The sequence below is a fragment of the Chrysemys picta genome, chromosome 16, assembly GCF_011386835.1.
Source record: "Chrysemys picta bellii isolate R12L10 chromosome 16, ASM1138683v2, whole genome shotgun sequence".
Taxonomy (NCBI): Eukaryota; Metazoa; Chordata; order Testudines; family Emydidae; genus Chrysemys; species Chrysemys picta.
This window is the reverse complement of record NC_088806.1, coordinates 5,732,619-5,749,361: the sequence shown is the minus strand read 5'-3', so window position 1 is coordinate 5,749,361 and position 16,743 is coordinate 5,732,619. Positions and strand designations below refer to the sequence as shown.

The 16,743-nt window shown below is 52.0% G+C and overlaps 2 non-coding genes across 2 annotated transcripts; both read left to right on the top strand.

Annotated features, from left to right (window-relative positions):
- Positions 1 to 5,992: 5,992 nt before the first annotated feature.
- Positions 5,993 to 6,065, top strand: TRNAF-GAA (transfer RNA phenylalanine (anticodon GAA)). Its single transcript has one exon. It is a non-coding gene; the product is annotated as a tRNA-Phe (tRNA).
- A 1,444-nt stretch (positions 6,066 to 7,509) lies between these two features.
- Positions 7,510 to 7,591, top strand: TRNAS-AGA (transfer RNA serine (anticodon AGA)). The gene has a single exon. It is a non-coding gene; the product is annotated as a tRNA-Ser (tRNA).
- Positions 7,592 to 16,743: the final 9,152 nt, after the last annotated feature.

Below are 16,743 nucleotides of genomic sequence, written 5' to 3'. Positions count from 1 at the left end.
ACAGGAAAAATTTCAGCCCAAAGACAAATTTGTGTGAAATGTTGAGACGTGAAGAGCCCCCTTCCCCCCCCCCCCAAATCCCCAGAACTCTAGAGTCACCCCCATGGCACCAGCACAGGAAACCCAGTGGGATGGGATTATAGAATACAAGGGGGGAGGCAGCAGGGGAGAGAGGTGTCAGGGAGTCTCTCTTTTTCCTTCTCTTCTCTTTCTGTTCTTCTCTTCCGGGAACTGCAGTCACAGCAGGGAGGGGTTTGTCTCATTGTAAGGGGTCCGTGTCTGTCACAGAGGTTGTGGCAGTGATGGATTCTGTGACTTCCTGCGACCTCTGTGACTTCTATAGTGGCCACTGTGGCTGACTCCAGGGCTGCCCAAGCTCCTGGCTCCGGGGACTGCCCAAGCAGCGGCCAATGCAGCTGGCCCTGGGGACCGCTTGACCAGTTGTTCCAAGGGCAGTGGGAGCAGCCGCAGCTCATTGGCCCCCAGCAGCTGTCCCGGGGTGGCCGGAGGAGCGGCTGGCCCCCTGGGGCTCCCCCCAGCAGCAGCTGGAGTGGCAGCGGGCCACCAGGGCTTCTCCCCTGGTAGCTGGTACTCATTATTGATCAAATAAATCAAAACGCTTCCCCCTGCCAGTGGATTTAGCCCAGGACCCTCAGAGTCAGCAGCTTGTTACACCTCCCCACTGAGCTCTCTGGTCAGGTGTCCAGAAGCCTGGAAGCCTCTTGTTTAGATCCTAAAATAGCGTTTTTTCACTGGGGGGGCTGAAATTTTGGACCGGACACTGCTATTTTATTGAATTGCCTCAAAGCAGCAAGTCAAGAATGTCCCCTAAGGGCCAGGCTCTCTGCCATGGAAACGGTTGCCACTGCTCTGCAGGAGTCTGTGCGTTCCACACAGCAAAGTACAAACCTGCTCCGAACTGAAGGGGGGGTCAGACAGTGACGGTAATGCAAATACTTCAGACTATTAACCCTGGGTCCCTTTTATTCTTTAACCCAGGACATGCCAGTCAGCTGTTAGCCATGGCGTTATCTTCATCTTAAAATACCTCTCAGGACATTTAACAGAGGAAGTGAAACCCCCTCCCCCTAATAGCTCCCTGTTGAGGAGTTGTACCATACCTGCCCCTGGACACTGTCTGGTTTTATACTCTTAGAGTTTTTTCTCTTCAAACCTATCCTTATCCCCATCTATGGGCCAACCTCCACATTTCAGAGTTTAGAATTTACTCTCATCACCCTAGTGTGTCAATTCCCATGTGAATGAGACAAAATAAGTGAGGGAAGCTCCATGGCTAATGAAAACCGATGCTCTGGGTGAGATCTCAACTCATAACCGCAGCAGTGCAGCTCACTGCACTAGCCAGTTGTACCCCTCTAAGTACTTCATAGACAAACTTGGGATGTGGGCAGTTACCTGTATGTGTGGTTAACAACTTTGGTGGCTAATTGAAAGGCTGATGGTTCAAACCCAAAAGATAGCGGTGTTTTTTTTAGTGATGAGGATCCAGTACATTTTAACAGGCAAAAAATCTCCTCTATTCTGGTCTAGCCTCATTTGACTCCTTCTGCCCATCTTCTTCCTCCTTCCCCCTCAGTGTCTTTCCTTCCCCACTGGGGACATGCAGAGATGAACCCTGGTCAGTCTGTGTCACAGAGTCTGTGTCCCGTAGAGCCGTGCTTTTCAAACTGCGGAATGTAAGGCACTCAGTCATGGCGGCTCTGGTCAGCACCACCGATCAGTCTCAAAAGACCCGTCTGTAGTGCTGCCCAGTTAAGGCAGGCTAGTCCCGATCTGTTCTGATACTGCGCTGCACCCCAGAAGCAGCCAGCAGGTGTGTGGCTCCTAGGCGGAGGGGGGGAACGGGGCTCCGCAAGCTGCCCCTGACCAGGCCAATGGGAGCTGGGGGGCGGGGAACTGCCTGCGGGCGAGAACCATGTGGAGCCACTTGCACACCTCCACCTAGGAGATGGACCTGCTGCTGGCTGCTTCCGGGGTGCAGCACAGTCTGCAGTGCCAAGACAGGCAGGAAGTCTGCCTTAACACCCCCACTTTGCCGCTGACCGAGAGCTGCCTGAGGTAACTCCGCATCCCAGCCCCCTCCCCCCAGGTGCTTTGGGGTGCCCTAGGGCCCACCATGGAGCTGCTGTCCATGCAGGGTCCCTGGGAGTCACAAAGGGGTGATGTGAGGTTACTGCCCCGTCTGTTCTGGGGTGGGGGACTGGAGCCCCCGGAACAGCCCTGTGGGGATTCAGCCCTGTGGGGAAAAGCACATCTAGGACTGGGGATTGCCAGCTGCATTAAAGCGGCATGAAGGAGAAGGAAGAGTTAAAGCTTTACAACAGTCTGGGTGCGCTGGGTGTGGAGGACGGTGCCAATCTGCAGAACGGCCAACCCCCAACTTTCAAAAAGCCTGAGTCAGGCTCCCCAAAAATCATGAGATTGGCTTTAAAATCATGAGATTATGTAAAATTAATAGATTTGGGGATCTTTTTATTTGCCTTCTGCTTGATGAGCCTTTAGGGTGCACTGGGGTCACATTTTGAATCTTCAAAGCCACAAGGGCTAGAAACGTACTGTGTCTTTAAGAGTGAAGGCTGAAATCATCACATCTCCACCTGACTCCAGGAGCTGGGGCATTAAGGAACACAACAATTCTCATGAGACTCAAGACAAAATCATGACAATTGGCAACATTGAGTCGGATGGAGTGTTTATTCTCCGGGATTCCCTATCTTTTTCTTTTTGTGGCCCCCGCCCAACATGGTATAAAAACTCCACAGTCCACCTATGCCACAACAACTGCCCTAGCTCCCTGCTCAGCAGCAAAAAAGTCAATTCCCCCCACCCCTGATGAATCAGCCAGGAGCTAAGTGCAATGCTGGAGGTTTCTCCTTTCACTCCTGCTGGGGAGTGGCGGGGTCCCAGGGGCATTTCCAGAAGAGCATTTGGAACTCAACTGGGGGAACCAGCCTTTCAGAACAGAAAGCTCAAGTTCAGACTACATGTTTATTTACAATTGTTTATAATATGATATAATCCTTCAATCCTAGTGTCACAATCGATAACATGGCTTGTTCTGCCTGGTAGTTTACCAAGGGTAAAACTAACCATCTCTTCAAATACGAAAGAGTGGAGATAAATCACCTCTCAGAGTCAATGTGGGGTAATCAATAGCAGACGGAGGGCCAAATAGCTTTTGAATGGCCCCCAAAATCTTTTTACTTATTATCATTATTGTTATTTTTTATTATTATTTTCTCTGGAGTCTGGACCTTAACCAGATCTTGACCAACAATTTTGGACCTTGACACAAAATAATGGATTACCCCTAAGAATTGTGTTGTTACATTCTTTATTTTCTGGCGCCATCTTGTGGCCATTTCCTTTCCCTCCTTTCTCTGAAAAACTTTGGTATTTTGTTTAGAAAGTTTATTTCCTCAGGAGAGACCCAGGAGCAGGGGCTGCCTGCATGTACCAAGCACCCACTAGATTAGAAGGTGACTAACAAACACCCTTAAGATGAGGCAGCCGTCCCTGTCAAAAAAATCACCTCCCTTCTTCCCTTGAGTGACAGGCTGAATCGTTCCTTAGCCAGGCAGAGCCCAGGGATTGGAATCAGTGGCAGCAACAAACCCTTCTGTACGTTGCAAGAACCAACACAAAATGTGCTTTACAAGGAGCTGTCTCCTTCCTTCTGGAAGCAAGCAGTTGACCTGGGTTTGATTCCCAGTCAATGCAGTGATGTGATGTTTGCTTGGCTGGGAATTGGTTTAATTTCAGTCACGTTGTAGAAGTTTGTCAATGGAATGAGAGAATTAATGTCCCGAATCCCAGCAGGCCATTAAACACACAGTGGAGGAAAGAAAGGGAGGAACTATATCGGGGTGGGCAAACTATGGTCCCTGAGCTCCTGGCTGGGGAGCCTACCCCCGGCCCCTCCCCTGCTGTCCTCCCTCCCCCACAGCCTCAGCTAGATGTGCAGCATAGCGCCGTGGCTGGCTCTGGCCGGAGAGAAACGGTGCTTTGAAGGGGAAACTGCCGTTTCTCTCCGGCTGCGCGGCTGCCCGTGTTCACAGGGCCGCATTCTGAAAGGGTCTTTAGGGGTGGGGTTGAATACGGGGTAGGGTCCTGGGGGGGCAGTTAGGGGCAGGGGTTCCTGGGTGGGGGTGGTAAGGGGACAAGGCGCAGCGGGAGGTGGATAGGCATGCGAGTTCTGGGGGCCTGTCAGGGGATGGGGGTGTGGATAGGGGTCGGGACAGTCAGGGGCCAGGGAGTGGGGGGGTGGTTAGGGGCAGAGGGTCCTCGGAAGGGGCAGTCAGGGGACACGGAGCAGGGGGGTTTGATGGGTCAGGGGTTCTGAGGGGGGCAGTCAGGGGGTTGGAAGTGGGAGGGGGCAGATGGGGATGGGGGCAGGCTGTTTTGGGAGGCACAGCCTTCCCTACCCGGCCCTCCATACAGATTTGGAACCCTGATGTGGCCCTTGGGCCAAAAAGTTTGCCCACCCCTGGACTATACAGTGAGCTGTTGGAATCATGCTTGTATTACAATGTTTGGTTTTTTGTTTTTTTTTTAATTATTTACTTCCCTCTCCCTTTTAGACTCAGAGCCTTTAAGGTCAGTGGGCATGTGAGGAAGTTGCCCCTTCTGTAAACCATGCAGCCACCCCTTAAATCAGGGGCCTGTTCCAGCCCTGAGTCTGGGCTTCCGGGATCCCTCCCACAGAGCAGGGTGCCCACAGATTACAGCCTGAAAATAGGCATGTGAAACTAACTCCTGCTCTCCCTGACAGGGCCTCCTCTAGACCAAATAGCACCCTAGGCAAGAAGTGCCCTTGGTACCACCCCATATTTTAACCTTTAAATACCTTATTTTTATTGCATTTGTAGCTCATTTCATTATTTTGATGCACAATTTGGATGCATGATTTTCTCTGTCATATAAGATGATAAATTTGCATAATAGGATCTGTAAATCTGTATTTATTCATGCCATATAAAAGCAAATAAAATAATTCATTTCCTCTAAGCATATAGAAACTTTTTAATTTGAACAGTAACTGAAATGTACTAACATCTAGACATTGAACTGTCACCAACACAGGGTGGACCAGTATTAAACAGTGTTACAGTAAGAGACAGCACTAGAATGTTAATCCTAGTCCTTTAGTTTAAAGGTCACTTTTCTCACCTTTCCCTTCATGAACTGAAGCGCAGCATTAGAGCGAGCCAAAGACTGGCCAATGGCATTTTCAAGTGACAAAATAGCAAGCGATGTCGGTCTCGCATTGGCCATCGTCGAATGAAGATATGTTTTATTAAGCCTGAGCTTCGAGGCGAGGGTGGCTCTGTCCACCTACTTCCGCTGTGCTGCTGAGCAGTCAGTAGGTGAAGCTGGGACAACAGGGTCGGGCCGCAAATGGCAGCAGGACTCTTGCTGCTGGGGTCTAGCTGCCCAACTTCCTCCCAGGCACCTAGGTCAATACATTGATTTGAAGAGGTTGAACTGAAGGCCTGGTGACCTAGTCCGCAGGAAAAGCAGGTGAAGCCAATTCTCCTGCATATGGGGGAGATGGCCGCCAAGGCTTTCCCTTCTTGCTCCCTGAGCCTCTGCACCCCAAAATTGCTGTTGGCCACCAAGGCAAGCCAGGAGGCAAAGGGGCTGGCTCTGTCCATCTCATTCCCTGCACTGCTGGAGCCAAAATACCTGGCAGTTAGCAGATGAAGCCAGGACAACAGCGGTGGCAGAACTTTTGCTGCCAGGGTCTAGCTGTCCAACTTCCTCCCTGTCCTTCTGGGCCCCAGTCACCTTCAGCCACCAGGTAACCCAGGAACTAAGGTAGGAATGGGGTGAGGAAGCAAGTCAAGCTGAGCAATGCAGGCAAAAATTCATCTTACCTTCATGGGCACTCGCAATGATGTCCTTTTTGTGTGCCGTGGCTGACAAAAACAACCTGGACAGAGAAGCAGCAGGCCAAAGGTACTATGCAGGTGCTGAAGTAGCTCAGTTGGGAGAGCGTTAGACTGAAGATCTGGAGGTCACTGGTTCAATCTTAGGCTTTAGCATAGTCTTTGTATGCCAGCGTGGGCTGTTTTCTAGAAGTGCAGTAGTACCTCTACTTGCCATGAGTCCCCCATTCCGGGCTCAACAGCGGGGGCTTGTGCACTGAGTTGGCCCACCTGAGCTTTCTTTCTTCTCTTGCTCTTTCTCAGCAAGGGGAAGAAAAAGAAGCTCTCCTTCAAGCTGGGGTCACAAGGGGGGGGTGTAAGGATGACTTCCTGGCCACCGCCTCCAGTTCTTTGCTCTACCAGCTGACCCATCGAAGGGCTCCCACCATTTTCTCCAGGTTCACCCATTGGTGTGTGCCAGGTCGAGCACCAGCCAAATGGATGGAATTTGAAGGGAGGGGTGACAAAGTTTCTGTAGTGTAGTGGTTCTCACATTTGCCTAACATACAAAAGGCCCCTAGTTCAAAACTGGACAGAAACATGATGGTTTACTTTTTCCTAGCTGTCCAGCAAAGCACTCCTTCTTCTGTTTTTGTTCCTTATCCTGGCAGAGCTGGAGGATTGAAAGCAGCAACATCAAACCCCTGTGTAGCTAGCAGGAATGAACACAAACACTCCCTTGTATCTGAAGAGATGTTTAGTTTTACTCTTGGCTAAAGGCTAAAGGGAAAGGCGGTGGCGCAATATATAGAGTGAGACGCGACACAATCATTGTAATTAAGCCCATAGTGACTGTAAAATCTTTTTATATACTTCTTATTATCATCAATGTATTATTTTCTCTGGAGTCTAGACCTCAATTATACCTTGAAATTTGGATCTTGAGAAAAATAATCGCCTACCCCTGGTTAAGGCAATGGACTTCACAGCACTGGGATATCCCTACCCAGGTACCAGTATTAACAACAATGGCTGCTTTTTAGCCATAGTTTTTAATCAGGGCAATAAATTGATACAAACTCCTGTTAAATAATTTCCCAGCCCAAGTCCTTCACCCACATTCCTTAGGGCATTGGGCCACCATGTGGACGTTTCATTTCTCTCCTCAATTTCACACAGAGACACACTTTCCTTTGCACAGATCCATGAATAGCAAAACCTTTAATTGTCTCTTATCTGAGCCAGGGCATTCAATTCCATTCAAATCTCCTCTACTGCAATAACAGTGGTCAAACAGAGGGGATGTGGTCACTTTCATCCCAGAGAAATCCTGCCCCCTGCTTTTGGAATAATATACTGGAGATTTGAATAGGAAAGGGACTGTCTGAATTGTCAAAGTGGGGAATGAACAACAATCTACAGCAATGTGGTTAACACAAACACACTCTAATCATGCTCCAGCTGGAAGGGAAATGGGCAGGAATTCTTGCTCTTCAGCCATGGACACACTTACACTAATGCACAGCTGTGAGTGTGCTGGGGGAGCTGGTCTGAGCAAACAATTTAAAGTGATAATTCAGTGAGAACAGAATAATAGTGTAGCAAAGCAGCTATTTATCAAGTAGTTGTGGCTGAGTGGTTATGGTGATGGATTAGAAATCCATGGGGGTTTCCCTGTGCAGATTCAAATCCTGCCAATTACAGAAGTGCTAATGTGTTGTTGTTGTTATTGCTGTTGTCTTCGTGCTTGAGCATCCACAGTGCTAACTGGAGCCAGATCTGGTCTCAGTCTTAGGCTGTCTACATTTAAAACACTGCTGTGATGCTGCTATAGCACTTTGGAGTAGACAGCTGCTATAGTAATTGGAGGGGTTTTCCCATAGCTGTAATAGCTACATTGACAGATGAGTTCTTCTGTTGACCTAGGACTATCTAACCAGACCTGGCAATGTATGATCTACAGAATTTGAACAGTAATCCTGGCTCCCCACACCAGGAGGGATTTGGGAGTTCTTCTTTGAGTGCTTGCTCATATCGATTCCAATTAGGTGTGCGCGTGCCACGTGCATGATCGTCGGAGAAATTTTCTACCCTAGCAACACCCAGTGGGTCGGCTGTGGAGCCCCCCGGAGTGGCACCTTCATGGCGCCGGATATATACCCCAGCCGACCCAGCACCCCCTCAGTTCCTTCTTACCGCCCCTGATGGTCGTTGGAACTGTGGAGCGCGGCATAGCTGTTCTCCACTCTCCCTAGCTTATCCAGTTAATTCTTATAGATAGTTGTACTTATAGTTGTATGTTCTTTAGATTAGTTATTCCTGTTCATAGTTCATTGTTAAATAGTTGTAAATAGTTAGCGGGGGTTAAGGGGACTGCTTCTCCCCACGTTTCCCCCAGTGCATAGCCGGGCTCATGCCCAAGGCTCCTGGCTTTAAGCCATGCACGACCTGCGCTAAGCCTATGCCAACGGGAGACCCTCACGACTCTTGTCTGAAGTGTTTAGGGGAGTCTCACCAGACGGACAAGTGTAAGATCTGCAAGGCTTTCAGGCCCAGGACCAAAAAGGAGCGGGACTTTAGACTTAAGCAGCTCCTCATGGAGGTGGCACTTAGTCCAGATCCTCCCTCGGCGCGCCAAGTTCCGGCACCGAGCTCCTCAGTGCGCAGTGCCCCTGCGGCACCTATCGATACTACACCGCGAGCAGATGCGGATAAGGCCTCGCGGCACCATCCTCCTTCGGCACCGCATCCGCCGCAAGCGCCTCGGCACAGGTCCCTGTCTCCGGGACATAAGAGACCCCACAAGACACAGGAGGCCGCAGTCCTACAGACACCGGCTCCCCTGGTACCAGTGGTAGAGCTGTGTCCGCCTCTAGAGTGCCAGAAGTTGCAGATATCGGCTACACCATTGACTCCGGCACCGGGACCGTTGAGTCCGGTGCGGACTGGCTCACCGCCACGATGCGTCGTGGAGCCCTGTATCCCGTCTACCCCGGAGACCTTTGCGACGGCGAAGGGCCTCATCGCTCTCACAGAGCCAGTGCCGTCTCAACCCGCGGCACCACCTGCCCTTCGGTCAGTGCAATCCAAGGGCAAGCCTGCCCTGGTATGCCCGCCGTCTCCGAGCGTGGACTCGGAGCAGGTCCCGACGCCGCTCACAGTCCCGGTGCCGACTTTCACCCCGGCACTGGTCGTACTCGCGGCCTAGGTCCTCTTCACGGCACCGATCTACGTCTCGGTCCCGTCGGGATCATCGGTACCGATCGGAGTCGCGACGTAGCTCCCGGCACCGGTATGAGCGCTGCTCCAGTTCAAGGGGCCGCTCCCAGCACCATGTCTACAGGCAGTCATCGTCATCTCGGTCCAGATCTGGATCTCGGCACCGATCTCGATCATGGACCGCTCACCGGCACCGCGCGGGGACCGCTCGCCTGCGGACTGGCACCAATCGGCACCGTATCGTACGGAGCCCATTCAGACGCGTTCGGTACCACTTTGGCCCTCGAGATCAGCGTCTTGCTCCTCTGAGGGCGCTTCGAGATCAGCATACCCTCCTCAGGGTCAAGCTGCCACTGACTTGGGTCACTGACAGGAGGGGGCAGAGGACCCTGCGCAGGACCCTACGCATTGGTCTTTCTGGACTCCGTGGGCGTATCACCAAGCGCAAGGGGCTCCACCATTAGCCTCTCGCTCGGCACACTCCGAGCCCAGAGTCCCGGAGGCCACCATCTCCCGTCCTCCCCCAGGGGGCATGGAGGCTCCCGTGCCTACACCTCAGGCCCTGGACCCCGGGACAGGAGACCCTCCGATTCAGGGACCCTTAGAGCCGGACCCCCCTTTGGACCCCTTGCCCCCAGAGGCATCCTCCTCATCTTCCCCGGATGAGGCGGTGGCGGGCACATCAGCCTTGGGCCCGCCCCCAATAGATCTTCGTGCCCACCAGGACCTATTACGTAGGGTGGCACGTAATATGGACCTCCAGGCGGAGGAGATAGTGGAAGTGCAGGACCCGGTGGTGAGCATCCTGTCAGCTGATGCCCCATCCCGGGTGGCATTACCACTGATTCGGATGATTCAGGCTAATGCCACTACTATATGGCAAACCCCTGCCTCCATCCCACCCACAGCCGGAGGGGTAGAAAGAAAATACTTCGTCCCATCTAAGGACTATGGGTACTTATATACGCACCCTCCACCATGTTCACTGGTCGTGTCCTCGGTGAACGCAAGAGAGCGTCATGGCCAGCAGGCGGCAGCGCCCAAATCGAGGGACGCTAAACGCTTCGATTTGTTCGGGCGTAAAGTGTACTCAGCCGGGGGTTTGCAGCTCAGAGCCGCGAACCAACAGGTGCTCTTGAGCCGCTACAGTTATAACTCATGGAACTCCATGGGTAAATTCAAAGAGTTGGTTCCCCAGGACTCAAAAGAGGAGTTTGGGGCCTTAGTGGAGGAAGGTAAGAAGGTGGCTAGGACCTCCTTGCAAGCCTCTTTGGACATAGCGGACTCTGCCGCCAGGACTCTAGCATCGGGCATAGCCATGCGACGCGTCTCCTGGCTCCAGGTTTCGGACTTGCCGCCAGAACTTCAGCAGACCCTGCAGGATTTACCATTCGAGGGCCAGGGACTGTTCTCAGATAAGACGGACTCTCGATTGCAGAGCCTCAAGGACTCGAGAACGATCATGCGCTCCCTGGGGATGCATGTCCCAGGGCCCCAGTGCAGACCCTTTAGGCCCCAGCCGCAAAGGTTCTACCCTCCCCCACCTCGTCCGAGACAGGACTTTCCCAGAAGGCGGGGTCGAGGTGGTAGACGAAGGTCGACCGGCCCCCAACCCGGTCAGAACCAGGGCCCGCCTAGGCCACCTTCAGGTCCTAGACAAAACTTTTGAAGGTGCGCTCAAGGACGGCGCCCCAGCCACTACCCTATGCTTGGTCCCTTATAACCTCGGACCGGTGGGTCCTTCGCACGGTGGAGAGGGGATATGCTCTCCAGTTTTCTTCGTCCCACCTCCCCGTCCCTCTTCAGGGACTCTTCTCACGAGCATTTCCTTATACAGGAGGTTTTTGGCCTCCTCGCTATGGGGGCCATAGAGGAGGTTCCCCCGGAGTTAAGGGGCAGGGGGTTCTACTCCCGCTACTTCCTGATCCCCAAGTCAAAAGGGGGTCTGCGACCCATTTTAGACTTATGCAGACTCAACAAATTCATAGTAAAGTTGAAGTTCCGCATGGTCTCCTTGGGGACCATCATCCCTTCCCTGGATCCTGGAGACTGGTTCGCCACCCTCGACATGAAGGACGCATATTTTCATATAGCGATCTACCCCCCACACAGGCGCCTCCTTCGATTTGTAGTAAACGAAATGCACTACCAATTTGCCGTCCTTCCCTTCGGCTTGTCCGCGGCTCCGAGAGTGTTCACAAAATGTATGGCTGTCGTGGCAGCATACCTTCGTCGACAGAGGATGCAGGTGTTCCCATATCTAGACGACTGGCTGGTGCACGGCCGCACCAGGGAGCAAGTTCAAGCTCACGTCCAGATAATACTGCAAATATTCCACGAGTTAGGCATTTTACTCAACAAGGAGAAGTCCACTCAGGAACCAACCCAGAGAATAGAGTTTATCGGGGCAGTGTTAGACTCCAGACTCGCCCGAGCTCTTCTGCCAGGCACTCGGTTTCACACCATCACAAACATCATCCACGGACTCCAGGTCTTCCCGATTACCACAATAAGGACGTGCCTCTTGTACTTACGTAACCAGGCATGCCAGACTTCGGCTTCGCCCACTTCAGGCCTGGGTATCGTCAGTGTACCGTCCTTATCGGGACAACCTCAGCATGGTGGTCACGGTTCCGAACTCGGTCTTGACCTCTCTCACTTGGTGGCTGGATCACAAGGCGGTTTGCGCAGGAGTGCCATTTCACGCCCCACAACCCTCCATCCACCTGGTCACAGACACTTCGTCCCTAGGTTGGGGCGCTCACCTCGGGGAGCACCATACCCAGGGCCTGTGGACCGCATCCCAACTAGCTCTGCACATCAACGTTCAAGAGCTGATGGCAGTGCGCCTAGCCTATCAAGCATTTCTGGGTCTCCTGCATGGCCGTTGTGTGTCAGTCCTCACAGACTACACCACGGCCATGTTCTACATCAACAAGCAAGGAGGAGCCCGGTCGTCTCTCCTATGCCAAGAGGCTATTCGCCTGTGGGAGTTCTGCATTGTCCACTCGATACATCTCACGGCATCGTTCCTCCCTGGAGCCCAGAACACTCTAGCAGACCGTCTCAGCAGGTCCTTCCAGACACACGAGTGGTCGATTCATACAGAGATGTGATTATTTCAGCCTTTTCTCTTAAAGAAACAGTACCTTCCTAGCCTTTGTGGCTGTGGAGAAAGATTCAAAATGTCACCCCAGTGCGCCCTAAAGGCTCATCAAGCAGAAGGCAAATAAAAAGATCCCCCAATATATTATTTTTACATAATCTCGTGATTTTAAAGCCAATCTCTTGATTTTTGGTGAGCTTGACTCAGGATTTTTGAACGTTTGGGGTTGGCCGTACTACAGACTGAGAGCTGGGCACCCTCCTTCACACCCAACGCACCCAGACTTCTCTAAAGCTTTATCTCTTTCTTCTCCTTCATGCTGCTTTAATGCAGCTGGGAATCCCAATTCCTAGAAGTACTTTTCCACAGGCAGTGAATTTCCCACAGGGCTGAGTCTCCAAAGGGCTGTTCCAGGGGCTCCAGTCCCCCACCCCAGGACAGACGGGGCAGTAACCTCACATCACCCCTTTGTGACTCCCAGGAACCCTGCAGGGACAGCAGCTCCATGGTGGGCTCTAGGGCACCCCAAAGCACCTGGGGGAGGGGGCAGGGGCGCGGGATTACCTCAGGTGGCTCCCAGTCAGAGGCACAGTGGGGGTGCCAAGGCAGGCTTCCTGCCTATCCTGGCACTACGGACCATGCTGGACTCCAGAAGCGGCCAGCTGCAGGTCCATCTCCTAGGTGGAGGTGTGCAAGTGGCTCTGTGTGCTTCTCGCCCGCAATCACTGCCCCCTCCCAGCTCCGATTGCCCAGGTTGGGGGCAGAGTGGTGTCAGAACAGATAGGGACTAGCCTGCCTTAGCCGGGCAGCACCGCAGACAGGACTTTTAATGGCCTGGTCGGTGGTGCTGACCAGAGCCGCTGCCAGGGCCGTCCCTAGGTACTCTGGGGCCTTATGCAGCCCTCCCACGGGCTGTGTGTGTGAGGCCCCAGGCTTCTGCAGGGGGATGAGCAGGGGGGCTGGCCCCAGGCCTCCACAGGGGGGCGGGCCCCAGGCCTCCACAGGAGGCGGGGGAGGGCAGGCTTTGAGGACAGGTGGGGACCACCCCCCAGTACTCACTAGTGGCGTGGCTGGGCCGGGTCCCTGCACTTCCCTCCGCCGGTGAGCGCAGACCTGACCTAGCTGCACTCCTCAGGGGTGCGGCTGGGGCTTGGGCAGAACAGAGGTGGGGGCCCTAGGGAAGAGCCAGAGCAGGGGCTGGAGCAGCATGCAGCTGCAAAGGCACCAGGAAATTTGGTGCCCCAAATTTCCTGGTGCCCTACGCAGCTGCCTACTTTACATATGGGTAAGGACGGCCCTGATGCCGCAACCCAGTGCCTTACATTCCGCAGTTTGAACACCACGGCTCTATGGGATACAGACTCTCTGTGACACAGGCTGATCAGGGTTCAACCTGCATGTCCCCAATGGGGAAGGAAAGACACTGAGGGAGGAGGAAGAAGATGGTCAGGAGTCAAATGAGGCTAAACCAGAATAGAGATTTTCTGCCTGTTAAATGTACTGGATTCTCACCAGTTAAAAAAACACCTTCATCTTCAGTTGGGTTTGAACCATCAGCCTTTCAATTAGCAACCAAAGTTGTTAATCACAGACATAGGTAACTGCCTACTTCCCAAGTTTGTCTACAAAGCACCTACAGGGGTACAACTGGTTAGTGCAGGGTGAAGTACTGCTGGGGTTATGAGTTCAGGCCACACCCAGAGCATCAATTTTCATAGCCATGTAGCTTCCCCCACCTACTTTGTCTAATTCACATGGAAAGTGCCATACTAGGGTGCTGAGAGTAAATTCTAAACTCTGAAATGCGGAGGTTGGTGCATAGATTGGGATAAGGATGGGTTTGAAGAGAAAAAGCTCTAAGAGTATAAAACCAGACAGTCTCCAGAGGCAGGTATGGTACAACTCCTAACCAGGGAGCCATTTGTTTGAGGGGGTTTCACTTCCTCTGTTAAATGTACTGAAAGGTATTTTAAGATGATGATAACGCCATGGCTAACAGTTGACTGGCACGTCCCGGGTTAAAGAAAGAAAGGGACCCAGGGTTAATAGTATGAAGAATTTGTGTTACCAACCCTGTCACTGTCTGACCCCACTTCAGTTCGGAGCAGGCTTGTACTTTGCTGTGTGGACTCCTGACAGGCTCCTGGAGAGCAGTGGCAGCTGTTTCCATGGCAAAGAGCCTGGCACTTAGGAGATGTTCTTGAGTTTCTGTTTTGAAACAATTCAATAAAATAACAGTGGAGCTACAATGTCCGGTCCAAAATTTCAGCCCCGCTGTGCAAAAATGCTATTTTAGGGTCTAAACAGGAGGCTTCCAGTGCTAGGACACCTGACCAGAGAGCTCAGTGGGGGGTGCAAAAGCTGCTGACTCTGAGGGTCCTGGGCTAAATCCACTGGCAGGTGGAAGCGTTTCAATTTGTTTGATGGATAATGAGTACCAGCTACCAGGGGAGAAGCCCCGGGGCCCCGCTGCCACTCCAGCTGCTGCTGGGGGGGGGGAAGCCCCAGGGGGCCAGCCACTCCTCCGGCCACCCCAAGACCATTGCTAGGGGCCACTGAGCTGTGGCTGCTCCTGCTTCCCTTGGAACGGCTGGTCAAGTGGTCCCCAGGGCCAGCCACATGGGCTGCTGCTTGGGCAGCCCTGGAGTCAGCCACAGTGGCCACTGCAGAAGTCACAGAGATTGCAGGAAGTCACAGGATCCATCACTGCCATGACCTCCATGACAGACACAGATCCCGTACAATGAGGCAAAGCCCTCCCTGCTGTGACTGTAGTTCCTGGAAGAGAAGAGAAGAACAAAAAGTGAAGAGAGAAGGAAAAAGAGAGACTCCCTGTCACCTCTCTCCCCTGCTCCCTCCCCCTTGTATTCTGTAGTCCATCTCAATGGGTTCCCTGTGCTGGTACCATGGGGGTGACACTAGAGTTCTGGGGATTTGGGGGGGGAAAGGGGGCTCTTCACTTCTCAACATTTCACACAAATTTGTCTTTGTGCTGAAATTTCTCCTGTGGGGGCCTCCCAGTCAGCTGTACCCAACCCCCTTTAGTGGTGGTGGTGGGTAATTTGGGGAGTAGGCAGAGAAGTTTCCCATAAAGGGCCAATTTGTTCTGGTGACTGGTTCTGACCTGTCTCATACATCCTATGACACAGGATCATGTGCAGAACATGGGAGCTCTGGCTTTTCCTATAAGCTGTAGAGTGTGAGTTCCTGGGAAAGGGCAGGGGGAGAGGGAGCAAGAGGAGAAAGGCAGAGACATTGGAGGAGAGAAATGGGGGAGAAGAAAGAGACAGAGAACACAGAGAGACAGTAAATGATTGAAGCAGAACAGGTGTCCCAACTTGATCTTGCTCAGCACAGGTATTCAGAGAGTCGGGTAGTAGTAGGTTTTCCACAATGTCAAGTCTGAACTTTGATTCTAGCAACGTGAGTTCAAATATCAAGGGGATTTCCACATACCTGATCTCTTCTTGCCTCCCCCTCTTTAGTGTTAATTTTTATTTTGAAGTGTTTGGCCTAATCATGATCTTCTCTTTCCCTACCTGTATTGCAATTTTGGGTTTATTTTTATTTTGCCTCCCTTTTGTTCATGTCATTATAATTGTAACAGCAAAGGAATCAGCAGAAGCAAAACTGACCCAAAACTTTATTTCCCCATCATGCAGTAACGTCATGCAAATGTTGGGGTCCACTAGGCATAGCTACCAGGTAACTCGGGAGAGTGGAAGGCCACAAGTGCCGATGAAGCTCTTTTGCTCTGGGCCTATCTGAACCCCCAGACCCCATCTTGGGAACTCTCACCTACTTCTATGCTAACTGCTGACATGCTCTGAAGTAGGCTGAAGCAGAAATGTAAAGTCAGCTTTTTAGCAGATGGCTGCAGTTTCACTCACACAAGCAGAAATAATAGAGATAAGAAGCGGGGTAGTTAGTTTGCAGGCATCTAACTCAAGACTGAGAAAGTTTTCTCACAAGCTTATGTAGAGCTTATTGTAACAGTTGTCTGGAAGGGAGGGGTAAGGGGGAACAGCCAGACAAAGACATGTATGTAAACAGTTTGAAGTATAAAAGGTAAAAGTTGTTTGTATTTGTTGCACTGGATTTGAGACATGCTGGTCTCCTAGTGCCATTTCAGAGCTCTGAAATAAACTTGGCTTGCTTTCTCCCCTCGGTGTCTTTATTGGTGCCAAGCACACCGGGCGACGGACCATTGTTGTCCCCTCGAGCCCTTTAGGGCGGGCAACACAAACATTGCACACAGCTGGAATCATAACACTGAAGACAAGGGGATGGGAGATGCAGGTTTCCAAGTGTTCTGTCTTTCTCTAATGACACAAGGATGTGTGCTGCAGCTCCCTGTATATTCCAGCCCCTTGTACGCCTCCATCCTGTATGACTGGCTGGGCTTTGGGGAATTTATTGTCTCATTCTATTGATAATGTGATTACAACACAATGTGACTGAAATTAAACCACTTCCAGACAAGGAAACAACAAAAAAGTAGGGATCTAGTGTTCCAGACTCAAACCCAGG